Here is a 12,702-nt window from a genome sequence, read left to right as displayed (position 1 = left end):
AATCATAATTAGGCTTTGCACAAAGGCCTCAGAAGAGATAGTGAGAGTACTAAACATCGTGCATTCTGATGTTTGGGACTTCCTGAACCATGTGGATCACTCCTTAGACAGGATGAATGACATACTGGATTGGCCAGTGTCTGTAATGGAACATTTGCTAGCAGAAGGCCAGCATCCATGTGGTTGTAGAGCCACTGCATCCTCCGGTGTTAGCCTTTTTGGCCAGGGAAGATTCTGCTCCTTTAAGACAACTACTTCCACTGCTCTATCAATGAGCAGATATGATAAGTCACACGGTGGTGGCCCTGAATGCAGTCATGATGAAAGCTCCTCCAGCAGATATCAGGCATGGTCAGGTAGCATCCCAAATTCAAGCCAGGGTCATGGAACCAGCAGTGAATTTCTTGGCAGAAGCAGTTCTTTTGGTCAGGGGCAAACAGTCTGAACTGACCAGTCAACCATGCATGACTCACACCTGTCCAAGATGCCAGGATGAAATGCTAGCACAGTGTTTGATTCTGTTCATGCAGACACACACACATTCAACAGATATTTGACCATACAACTTCACACACGCACACACACACACACACACACACACACACACACACACACACACACACACACACACACACACATGCACACACACACACGCACAGACACTACTTATCTAAGTAGTACCATCTTGCTATTGTTACTGATCCTGCAAATTGGATACTTAAAGAATAAATTTTTGCCTTACTCGCACACACTCACTTCTTTGTAGTCAGCCTTAACCTCCTACCCCCCACCCACCTTGTACAAGTGACGATGACTGTGCCCTGCCCTTTCCACATTTTTTTGTGACTTCACCTTGCATATATCTCTGATGCACAGAGTAGATAGCTAATGCTTGCATACTCAAAACATTCCTGTAATGAAACTGTATTGCAGAATAAATGTCTTAAATTGTAATTTGGCTACTTATGCCTTTGTTAGTATATTCTACCATTTCCTTTGTTTTGTTGCTCTTCACTAAGTGTAGAATAAAAAATAGTGAGCTATCACGTACATCGTATGATTGCCACCTACATGATAGGTGCACTTAGTGCTTAAATTACTTTGTACACTAAAACTTTTTTGACTTTTTAATCATTTATCTTTCTGATTTTCTTGCAAAAAATATATAATATCTAAGCTATATAAAATAGCAAATACTTCATGCTGTACTATTAGCATGAGCTTTTAAGTGACTTTCTGAAGTCCCTAGCAAGGAAAAAAAACATTTATATTATTCCATTAATGCTCTGCAAAGTAGCCTCTCACTGAGATATTATTTTCCAAATTTAGCATTTTATTTCTTGTTTTACATTTAATATATAATACTGACTGAATTTAATGAACTGCATTTAGAATAAAACTGAATATATAAATTGTCAGACTGGATCTAACAAAAATCTAAGTCTCTTAAAGATAGCTGCAGCTGGTTTATGACAGAAATATCTAGATAACAGTGACTTACCAGGACATTCTCATTTATGCTAGTAGTTAAAATAATATAATGAAGAACATACATTTTTGTTTTCCCTCCTGTCATTATAAACTGAGGACAGTTAAATTGACTGAACTGATTTGAACATCTATAATATGTTGAAACTGTCACCTAAACCAAGCTCATACAAAAAAGTTTAAAATCATGTCAAATGCTGATTTCCCTTAATTACTCTTACCCTCCCTGATGGCCTAAGCGATCACCTTCTCACATATGTAATTAAGCACAAAGCCATTAATTCCCAACAACCCTTACTCAGAAAGGTTAGGAACAATATAAACTTTAACCCTGCCAAATTGCAACAAGAACTAAACTCATGTAATTGGTCTATTCTAAAACACCTCCCCTTAGAGGAAGCAGTAGCATACTTTAACAACAAATTCCTTGAGATCCTTGATTTGCATGCACCTGTTCGTTCAAAGAGAACATAGGTGAAAGCTATGCCATGGCTTTCTAAAGAGTCTAAACTCAAAATTACCCTTAGAAACAAAGCATGGGCTTTATGGCGTTCTTCTAAAGACCCCCAAGATCACATTAAATACAGGCAATCCAGGAACAAAACTAAAAAATCCATTTTACAAGACAAAAAACAATACTACTGTAATTTACAGACAGTAAATCAAAATAACCCTCAGAAGTTTTGGGCAGGTTTAAATAATCTACAACATCCTGGACAAACTTCAACCCTAATCCCTGCTGCTACTATTGATAAAACCCCTGAAGATGTTTTTGACAGTTTTAACTGATTCTTTACTGCGACAATTCAAGCCCTAGCTAGCCAACTACCTCCTAGTTCCCCTGGTCCTGAAAGTAGCACCCTTAGAAACCTACTCGCATTCAGCTTCCAAGCAGTTGCCACTTCACTTATCTGTACCTTGATCAAAAAATTAAAACCCACTACACTTTCTGCTGATCATCTCCCTGCCGAGTACCTACAAAAATCAGCTGATGCTATTGCTTACCCCTTCTCAATATTAATCAATCGAACCATAGTAGAAGCTAAAATTTCCACCATCTGGAAAATATCCTATGTAATCCCACTTCACAAAGGAGGCAGCTATACTGAATTCTCCAATTATAGGCCAATAGCTATACTCTCTCCACTTGCAAAGATTATGGAGAAATGTATTCATAGACAACTCATGCACCACCTAATCCAGAATCACCTTATGGCAGACACTCAGCATGGCTTCCGTCCTCATCACAGCACTACTTCAGCCCTCCTAGCCTTTACCAACACCATTAACCATAATTGCAACAATAATTATATATCCTCAGCCCTCTTCTTAGATCTTTCCAAGGCATTCGATATGGTCGATCACCAACTTTTAATCCACACCCTGCAAACATTCTGTCTAGATACTAGAGCCCTTTAATGGTTTCAATCCTACCTGAATAGTCGACAGCAGGCTGTCCTCTGGCAGAACAAACTCTATAACTTTCTACCTAACACCCTTGGAGTACCACAAGGCTCTATACTAGGGCCCTTGCTGTTCTCCATCTTCATTAACAACCTTTATACTGTCATCCCAAAAGTCAGCTGTATCCAATATGCTGATGACACTACTCAGATTTGCTTGGCCACATCTCCAATAGAGTTATGGTCAGCTACCCAGACCACCTTTAATACAATAGAAAACTGGCTTTCTGAATGTCGTCTGATCCTAAATCCCAAAAAAACTAAAATGTTGTTATTTTCACCAACACGTAGGTCTACCGCTTTCACCTTTACCATAAATTCATATGATGGCACAATAAGCTCCCCTGACCCCTCTACAAAGCTATTAGGTGTCATCATAGATAATAATCTAAAATTCGACCTACATGTTAACCAAACTATCAAAACCATCAATAAAAAACTAGGGTCACTTTACAGAATAAAAGCCTTCCTAACCCCTTCAGCTAAAATTGCCATAGCTCGCTCTCACCTTCTTTCAACCCTTCTGTATGCATCCCCTCTACTCTCGAATTTGAACAAGACTGTCCTTAAATAACTCTCAATTTGCTACAACCACATTGCCAGGTTTGGCACTGGGCTGCTATTTTGGACACATCATTGCATCAATCTAAACCAGCTGCATGGCTTGAACTACCCAGCCTAATCCAGTATAACCAACCGATTATGGCCTATAAAATACTCTATAATCCGGACAATACTCCTGCACTTAAAAATATTATCTCCCCCTATAACAATCCTAGACCGCTTCGATCCTCTAACAAACTACTAATTCAGACTAGCAAAATTAATAACACAGCCGGTGACTCTCTCTTTGCAAACTCTGTAAGTAGATCCTGGAACTTTCTTCCAGCTGATATTACCTTACTTTCCACCTTAGGTCAATTTAAAACTAGGCTCAAACAATATTTGTCAATTAACTGGCTATGTCACTGTATCAAGCCTGGCTAGCTCTCTCTAGAATGTGTAAAAATCTGTTAACTAGCTTACTGTGTAATTTAATTTAATCCTGACTTATGCTCGGGATTAACACTAACCTGTGGAACTTGTTTTACTTGCTTAATTATGTAATCTCTGTAAACAGTCTGTTTGTAATATGTAATGCTGGTATTATGTAATACTGTATCTGCTTACCCTTGGAGCTTTTCTCCCCGGGCCTCTGCTGAAAATGGACATGCATCCAGTCGGACTATCCCGGTCAACAAATGTAAAATAAAAATAAAAAAATAAAATTAGGTTCTCAAGTTCAACTGTTATATGTGAAGAACATTATTTAAAAAAAACAGTGACTGACTCCTTCTTAAGGTAAATGGAAGCTTAAACCATTCTTATTGTATAATCCTGGTAAGCACTGTGTAATGAATCTACCATTCTTTTTTTATTCTTTTTTTCTTTTCTTGTTTTATAACTGATATTTATTTTATGTATTAATATTTATCAGTGTAATGTTAATATTTCCATGGTCCATTCCAAGCATAGACTCTCAAGTATAAATAGGCTGGATATTACACAGCAGATCAACAAGAGGTTCTAATCTTTGACAGGCTGAATTTCAGACAAATGACACTCAAGAATTTAGCTTTGCCCACACACACAGTATGTTACCCATCTGTTTCTCAAGTGGCTTGCTTGAAGGCTGCAGAATACAGCACTGTATTTATTAGTAGCCAAGATCATTGAAGTATTACCTCATTAAAGCCTACTGATACCTCCAGGAGAGATGGCAAAATATTGCTCAGATTATGGTTAGTCCTTCCAATTATATGGATGGGAAATAATTTTTGAAAATAAGTCTCAAATAAAGATAGCAGGAATCCAAGACTAGCTGATACAATTAATAACAGAAAATAACATATTTAATGCTTTGAGGCGTTTCTGCAAAATCATGAAAAAAATACTAGACAGGGTTAAACAGAAGAGAAAGATGGGAAGGAGAGAAATTAGAAAATAGTGAACAGAAAAGAAACAGATTTTGGAAAGATATTTGATAACTATTAGTAACAAACCTAGACTCAGAAATGAAACACTGTGGAAATTAAAAAATACATTAAAATTTATTTTGAAACAGTTAAAAAGAAACATATAAATATTTATATGCGGCATATTAAATGTGTTGATACAGACACTACATCAACATATAGTGATATGTTGTATAGTAAAAAAACTACAAATTAAAATAGAAAAGCAATTAAAAAGATTTGATGGCATTATTATTTGCATGCTAAGATGACAGGAGGAAAAATGGAACTTTGACTGCCACACACAGTAAATGGATTAAAGAGAGTACAATGCAATGGAGAAGGAATTCAAAAGAATGTTCATATAGTCTTTAAGGAATTCATTAAAAATTGAAACTATTTATTTGCAGGGAACTATTACTTGTAGATAATTTACTCTTGAATGGATACAAACTTTGTGCAAGTTGATGGAAAACTGGAAGCAGTTCTAATGACTTTGGTCAAAATAATAAAAAGGTTAACAACATAAATGTTATATAAATCTGAAATGTATTAAGTAATACTAATTGGTTATATTAATAAGTTTGTTTTGGTAATGATATATTTTCCATACAAAGGCAATATGAGTAAGGCATGGGAAAATACTTAGGAAAAACTAGATAACATATTTGAACAGCAAAAGAGTGAGGTGATAATATGTGCAAATTTAATGCAAAAAGTAGAGAATATGCTACACATACAGGTTATATAACAAAGAAAAAAAGTAGATGCCCACTGGATATAAATGTTAATAAATGAGGTAGTATTCGTTAAAATTATTAGAGAATGTCAATTAGGGATTCTTAACGGAGAAGATATGCAAAATAGAGTTCATACATTTGTATCAAATCAAGGCAGATCTGCTATAGATTTTGCTGTAACCATTTAGGATCAGCCAAGTGAATTTTAAGTAGACTTGAAGTCAAAAAGTGATCACTCACTTATCTATGTTGAGACTGATGAAATAAAAGTACTACGGTACCACCAATAAGCGACAGTCCAGGTAGACACCACGATCTCACAGCAATTGTTTAATCCACATAACGCCAAACAAACAAAATCCAAACAGCAAAGACTCGAATAAAAACGATACAAAAGCAGGAATCAAACACCCAGGAAATACATAAAAATGTAGCTGCAGTTAAGCGCTTTCAACCATTCATCAACTGGTCTTCATCAGAACTGCAAAAGGAAGCGTTCAGTCAGTTTAAAATAACTTTGTGGCGCCAAAACAAACAGATCCCTTCTTAAAGATATATTCACATATATAAAATAATAAAGGTATAATGTTAATAAAAATAATATTATTAATAATAATATTATTAGCCATTAGTAGCCAACAGCTAGTCTCTATAATGCCCTCTTGTTATACTCATGTAAATATACGTTTAATTAAAAGTATTAAAAACATTATTAGTATTAAAAACTGTATTAATGTATAGTATTAAGCTGTACCATCCCTTTATATACACATCCTATTGTAAATATCTATATGAAAGTTGTTACAATTTCATTTATATAACAATACTGTTCTAATGTTATTAATATTTATTATTAAAAATAATACCTTATATCCAATATAATATAAATAACTAACTTATAAATAACAAACTATATAAGTACAATAAATTAATTAAAACCTAACCAATTAAATAATAAACACTATATAAATTCATTGTGTGTTGTAATGTATAGTCTACTTCATGTAATATTTAATGTTCAATGTTTAAATCAATTCATAAAAATAAGTAAATATATAACATGTTATTTGGGTTTAAACCCAACCTTACGTATTGTTACAATATTAAATAGTGTGTATAAAAAATTAGTGTATATAAAAAATTAATAATACTTGAGAACTAAAAACTGAATGTACTGATTGTCTTAAATAATAATTCAACATTATAAGTCAAAAAAATTAAAGTAATACTATAAAATAAAATTCAATTTGAACAACATGAATGCCAATAGTTAGAAATATTACTGTAGATGTAAATGCATAATGAGACTTATACTCCTTATTTTGTAGTAGTGAATATTATTTGCATTATTTAAATTGTTAACATTAATGCCACTATGTTAATAAACTTTTAATAGAAATATTATCGTTTAAGCCCGGTGGACTTGTTGCATCAGTATACAATTGCCACCAAGATTCTTTAAAAGCTATTAAACCTTTTACATCACCACCCATGGGATTACTAGGTATCTCCTCCAATATGGAAAATTTAAAAGTGTGTTCTGCCCCTAACATATGAACATGTCTATACAAAGCATTTGTATCATCCTTTGTCCTAATGCTATACAAGTGATCATATATGCGCTTTTTCAGACTTCGTTCCGTCCTCCCCACATAATAAGCGTCACAGACGTCACATGTAGCTAAATAAATAACATTTTTCGTATTACAATTCCCATGTTTACAGATGATGACACTCCTGTGTCCATTCTTTAATACAATTTTACTAACACAATTCATATATTTACAATAGTTGCAAAATCCACACTTTTTACTTCCTTTGTGAGGATCAGATTTCTTATTACCTCCTATGTTATGTTCTAAAAGTTTTTTCATATTTTTACTCATCCTATATATAAATTTGGGCTTGTTGCCCAATATATCTACCAAATATTGGTCACCACTTATCAAGTACCAAAATTTTAGGATGATCTGTTGAATCTTTTCTGTGGCAATATTGTAAGGTATAATACAAGCCCTTAAATATCCAGCGCCAGCCTTACAAGCAGCTTCTGCTATGGAATCAGCACCTGAAGGGAAAGAGAATTTGGAAGCGTTTCATACTGAATTATCTGAACTAAGAGGTGAGGTTAAGCATTTAACCGCACTTGTCACGAAATTACTATTAGGGGTTAGTGAACCCAAACAACGAGCAATACCATCAGTAGCCAACAACAATGTTTATGGTGAAAGTGATTCTAAAAGCGTATTTAGCAATTTTGATTCTTGCCCACTTGGTTTTTCTGTCACTCAGTCGGGTATGGCTAAAGGGATTAACCGGGCTAAAACTAGTCAAGTGAAACATTTATGTATCCAACAGGACATTGCACTTAGCAATTGTAACGAATGTATCGACAAGCCAATAGAGCAATTTGTGGAGCATTCTGATGATAGCATTGACATACCCAATGGACAGAAGTCGGGACATCATAGCCCCATACAAAGACTGGACATTACTGCCCCTCTTTCCAGCAGTAATATAAACATTTCTGATTTCACTTTTGATTTTTCCCTTTATGACTATGACTTTGATTCCAAAAGGACAGGGACCAAACAGAAAAGAATGTTACCTATTAAGACTTATTCTACAGTTACAGCACATAAATCAGACAACACAGCGAAGGGGTCTGATAAGTTTTGTTTGCCATCGCGGACAGTGTCTGACCCCCCGAGCAGATCGGAAAATCCTGATTTATTCAACAAGTTTTTATCTTTTGACTTTAAAGTGGACAGTGTTGAAGTTTCCGATCAAGTAGTCTCTTCATATGAAGGGAATAATAGTGTTGTAAAGGTCAATTTGAAGTCTATGATATATTCTCTTAGGAAGAAACTCAAAACTATCAATGGATTAAAAGTGGATAATATGTACTTACAGAAATGTATAGAATACAAGATAGTACCTAAGGGTCTTAGGTTCTTTAAGCTGCCACTGGGTATTGATTTAACTAATTCAAGTATTATTGAATTTAACAATTTTTTTGATGAATGTGGTTTCAACTTCATAGGTATATTAATAAAGTATCACGATGAGAGATTGAGTAAAATTATTCACGAAGTGGAGGTTTTGAATACACAGATTGTGAGTGACTTATTGTTTAAGGACTGGGAAAGATTATACAATAAGCAATATTTCGAGGCCAAAAAATGGGCAGACAACCTGTGTAAGAGGAAATTGGATGAAATTAAAAGGGATAGGGAATTGTATCACAAACATCAAGTGTATGTGTGGCCGAAAAAAACAGAATTATTATGCAGGGCAGATTAATCGTACACAAAAAAGAGAGTACAATGACAATTTTAGGGATGACATTGATTCTGCCAACACAGACAATTTTGTCAAGCAGAATCATTTGGATTTTCGGACACACCTGGAGGGCAATTACCCCCCATATCAGAGAAGAGGTTCAAATTTCCATGTCAGGGGGACACGATAAGTGAGGTTTTACCATTGACAAATATAGAAAGTGTTTTGAATTCTCAAATACATCTATCACATACACTAAACCTTTTGAGGAAAGTGATTATGTTAGAGGTAAGGACGTAGTGGTCGAAGGCAAAGTTGCTACATTTAGGCATTTTAATATATATAACTATACGGATCTACAGATTACGAAGAGGTATTTTAATTTGTTTGAGAAGGGATTAAAATTCATACCCAATCCCAAATTTTCCTTAACTGATGTACTGATTGATTTTAAAAAATATATTAGGAAAATCAATTTAGAGGTATTTTTCATTGATAAGAATATTAAGACTGCTAATGGTAAAGACAGTGGTATGAATAATGGACACAATTTGTCCATTAAGAGTAAATTTACACCTCCCAATCATCCCGTTATTGACACGTTTGACAAGGTTGTCACTAGAGAGATTTATAGTGAGTATAATGAACTCAGAAAGTTAAAAGGTAACATTAACTTGACCTTGGATGAAGAAGGACTATTACAATTCTTGAGAAACAACAATACTATAAGAATAATGAAACCCGATAAAGGGGGAGGCATTGCAATCTATGATAATATGATATACACACAAAAAATCTATGATATCTTACATGGTACAGGAAATTATGTTACTATTTCCAGGAACGAACTTCACATTGCCTACCGGCGAATTGATTCATATATTGAGGAATATTTATTGGATGCGAGAATAAGTAATGAGGTTTATAAATTTATTAAAGTTGAATATCCTAGATTAGCCACAATGGTGGGTATTCCGAAGATTCATAAAGATATCAATGATCCTCCCCTGAGACCGATTGTCTCGGGTAGTTATTCTAAAACCTTCAAGATGGGGAAGTTTATTGACACTATTTTGAAAAATATTTATACCCTTATTCCACATATGGTTAAGGATTCGTGGTGTTTCCTTTCCAAGTATCCAATTTCGTATGCAGAGAACATGAATTCTAAATTTATAATCACTATTGATGTGATTGACTTGTTCTCATGTATTCCTAAACAGGAGGGCTTGGAAGCCTTCTCTAACAGTTTAAGGAGACATACAGACTTGGAATGGGACACCATATGCCTCTTAACGGAGATGATGTCATTAGTGTTAGAAAATAACTATATTTACTTTGAAGGAGAACTATTTAGGCAGACAAGAGGCGTAGCAATGGGGGCGGCATGTGCCCCCATTTATGCTAATCTGGTCATGCTTAATTGGGAGGATGAAGTTTTGTTTAAAAATCCGTATTTTTCCAACGTCAAGTACTATTCTAGATTTCTAGACGATCTATACTTACTTAGGGAAGGTAGTAAGGAAGATATGTTAGTCTTCTTAGAATTTATTGCAAAAAGCAGTGACTACCTTAAGTTTACGTATAATATAGACCCAAAAGGATTACCATACTTGGATACCTTTGTATTACATGATGAGGGTAAAGTAACATCTAGAATTTATAGGAAGGCCACCTTCTCTAACAATTACTTGGATTACACCAGTTGTCACCCCCCTAAGGTAAAATACAATGTCTTTAAAGGACAATGTATAAGAGCCACTAGAATGGTTTCTGAATTGACAGATCTGAATACGGAATTAACTCTAATACAGAGTTATTTCTTAGAAAGGGGTTATCCAAGTAATATGATGACTGAGACTGTGACATATATATTAAAAAATTGGGGTACAAAGTATAAACCATTGTTGGGATCAGGAGACATCATTATTTATCCCAATTTGAATAGTGAAGGAGTGGGACCGAGCTATTTAAGGGCTTGTATTATACCTTACAATATTGCCACAGAAAAGATTCAACAGATCATCCTAAAATTTTGGTACTTGATAAGTGGTGACCAATATTTGGTAGATATATTGGGCAACAAGCCCAAATTTATATATAGGATGGGTAAAAATATGAAAAAGAGTTTACCAGGACTGTCCTTAAATAACTCTCAATTTGCTACAACCACATTGCCAGGTTTGCCACTGGGCTGCCATTTAGGACACATCATTGCATCAATCTAAACCAGATGCATGGCTTGAACTACCCAGCCTAATCCAGTATAACCAACTGATTATGGCCTATAAAATACTCTATAATCTGGACAATACTCCTGCACTTAAAAATATTATCTCCCCCTATAACAATCCTAGACCACTTTGATCATCTAACAAACTACTAATTCAGACTAGCAAAATTAATAACACAGCCGGTGACTCTCTCTTTGCAAACTTTGTAAGTAGATCCTGGAACTTTCTTCCAGCTGATATTACCTTACTTTCCACCTTAGGTCAATTTAAAACTAGACTCAAACAATATTTGTCACTTAACTGGCTATGTCACTGTATCAAGCCTGGCTAACTCTCTCTAGAATGTGTAAAAATCTGTTGACCAGCTTACTGTGTAATTTAATTTAATCCTGACTTATGCTCGGGATTAACTCTAACCTGTGGAACTTGTTTAACTTGCTTACTTATGTAATCTCTGTAAACAGTCTGTTTGTAATATGTAATGCTGGTATTATGTAATACTGTATCTGCTTACCCTTGGAGCTTTTCTCCCCGGGCCTCTGCTGAAAATGGACATGCATCCAGTCGGACTATCCCGGTCAACAAATGTAAAATAAAAATAAAAAAATAAAATTAGGTTCTCAAGTTCAACTGTTATATGTGAAGAACATTATTTAAAAAAACAGTGACTGACTCCTTCTTAAGGTAAATGGAAGCTTAAACCATTCTTATTGTATAATCCTTGTAAGCACTGTGTAATGAATCTACCATTCTTTTTTTATTCTTATTTTCTTTTCTTGTTTTATAACTGATATTTATTTTATGTATTAATATTTATCAGTGTAATGTTAATATTTCCATGGTCCATTCCAAGCATAGACTCTCAAGTATAAATAGGCTGGATATTACACGGCAGATCAACAAGAGGTTCTAATCTTTGACAGGCTGAATTTCAGACAAATGACACTCAAGAATTCAGCTTTGCCCACAGACAGTATGTCACCCACCTGTTTCTCAAGTGGCTTGCTTGAAGGCTGCAGAATACAGCACTATATTTATTAGTAGCCAAGATCATTGAAGTATTACCTCATTAAAGCCTACTGATACCTCCAGGAGAGATGGCAAAATATAGCTCAGATTATGGTTAGTCCTTCCAATTATATGGATGGGAAATAATTCTTGAAAATAAGTCTCAAATAAAGATAGCAGGAATCCAAGACTAGCTGATACAATTAATAACAGAAAATAACATATTTAATGCTTTGAGGTGTTTCTGCAAAATCATGAAAAAAATACTAGACAGGGTTAAACAGAAGAGAAAGATGGGAAGGAGAGAAATTAGAAAATAGTGAACAGAAAAGAAACAGATTTTGGAAAGATATTTGATAACTATTAGTAACAAACCTAGACTCAGAAATGAAACACTGTGGAAATTAAAAAACACATTAAAATTTATTTTGAAACAGTTAAAAAGAAACATATAAATATTTATATGCGGCATATTAAATGTGTTGATACAGAC

This window comes from Protopterus annectens, chromosome 1.part0 (assembly GCF_019279795.1).
Source record: "Protopterus annectens isolate FY-2018-M chromosome 1.part0, PAN1.0, whole genome shotgun sequence".
Lineage (NCBI taxonomy): Eukaryota > Metazoa > Chordata > Ceratodontiformes > Protopteridae > Protopterus > Protopterus annectens.
This window is presented reverse-complemented; position numbering follows the sequence as displayed.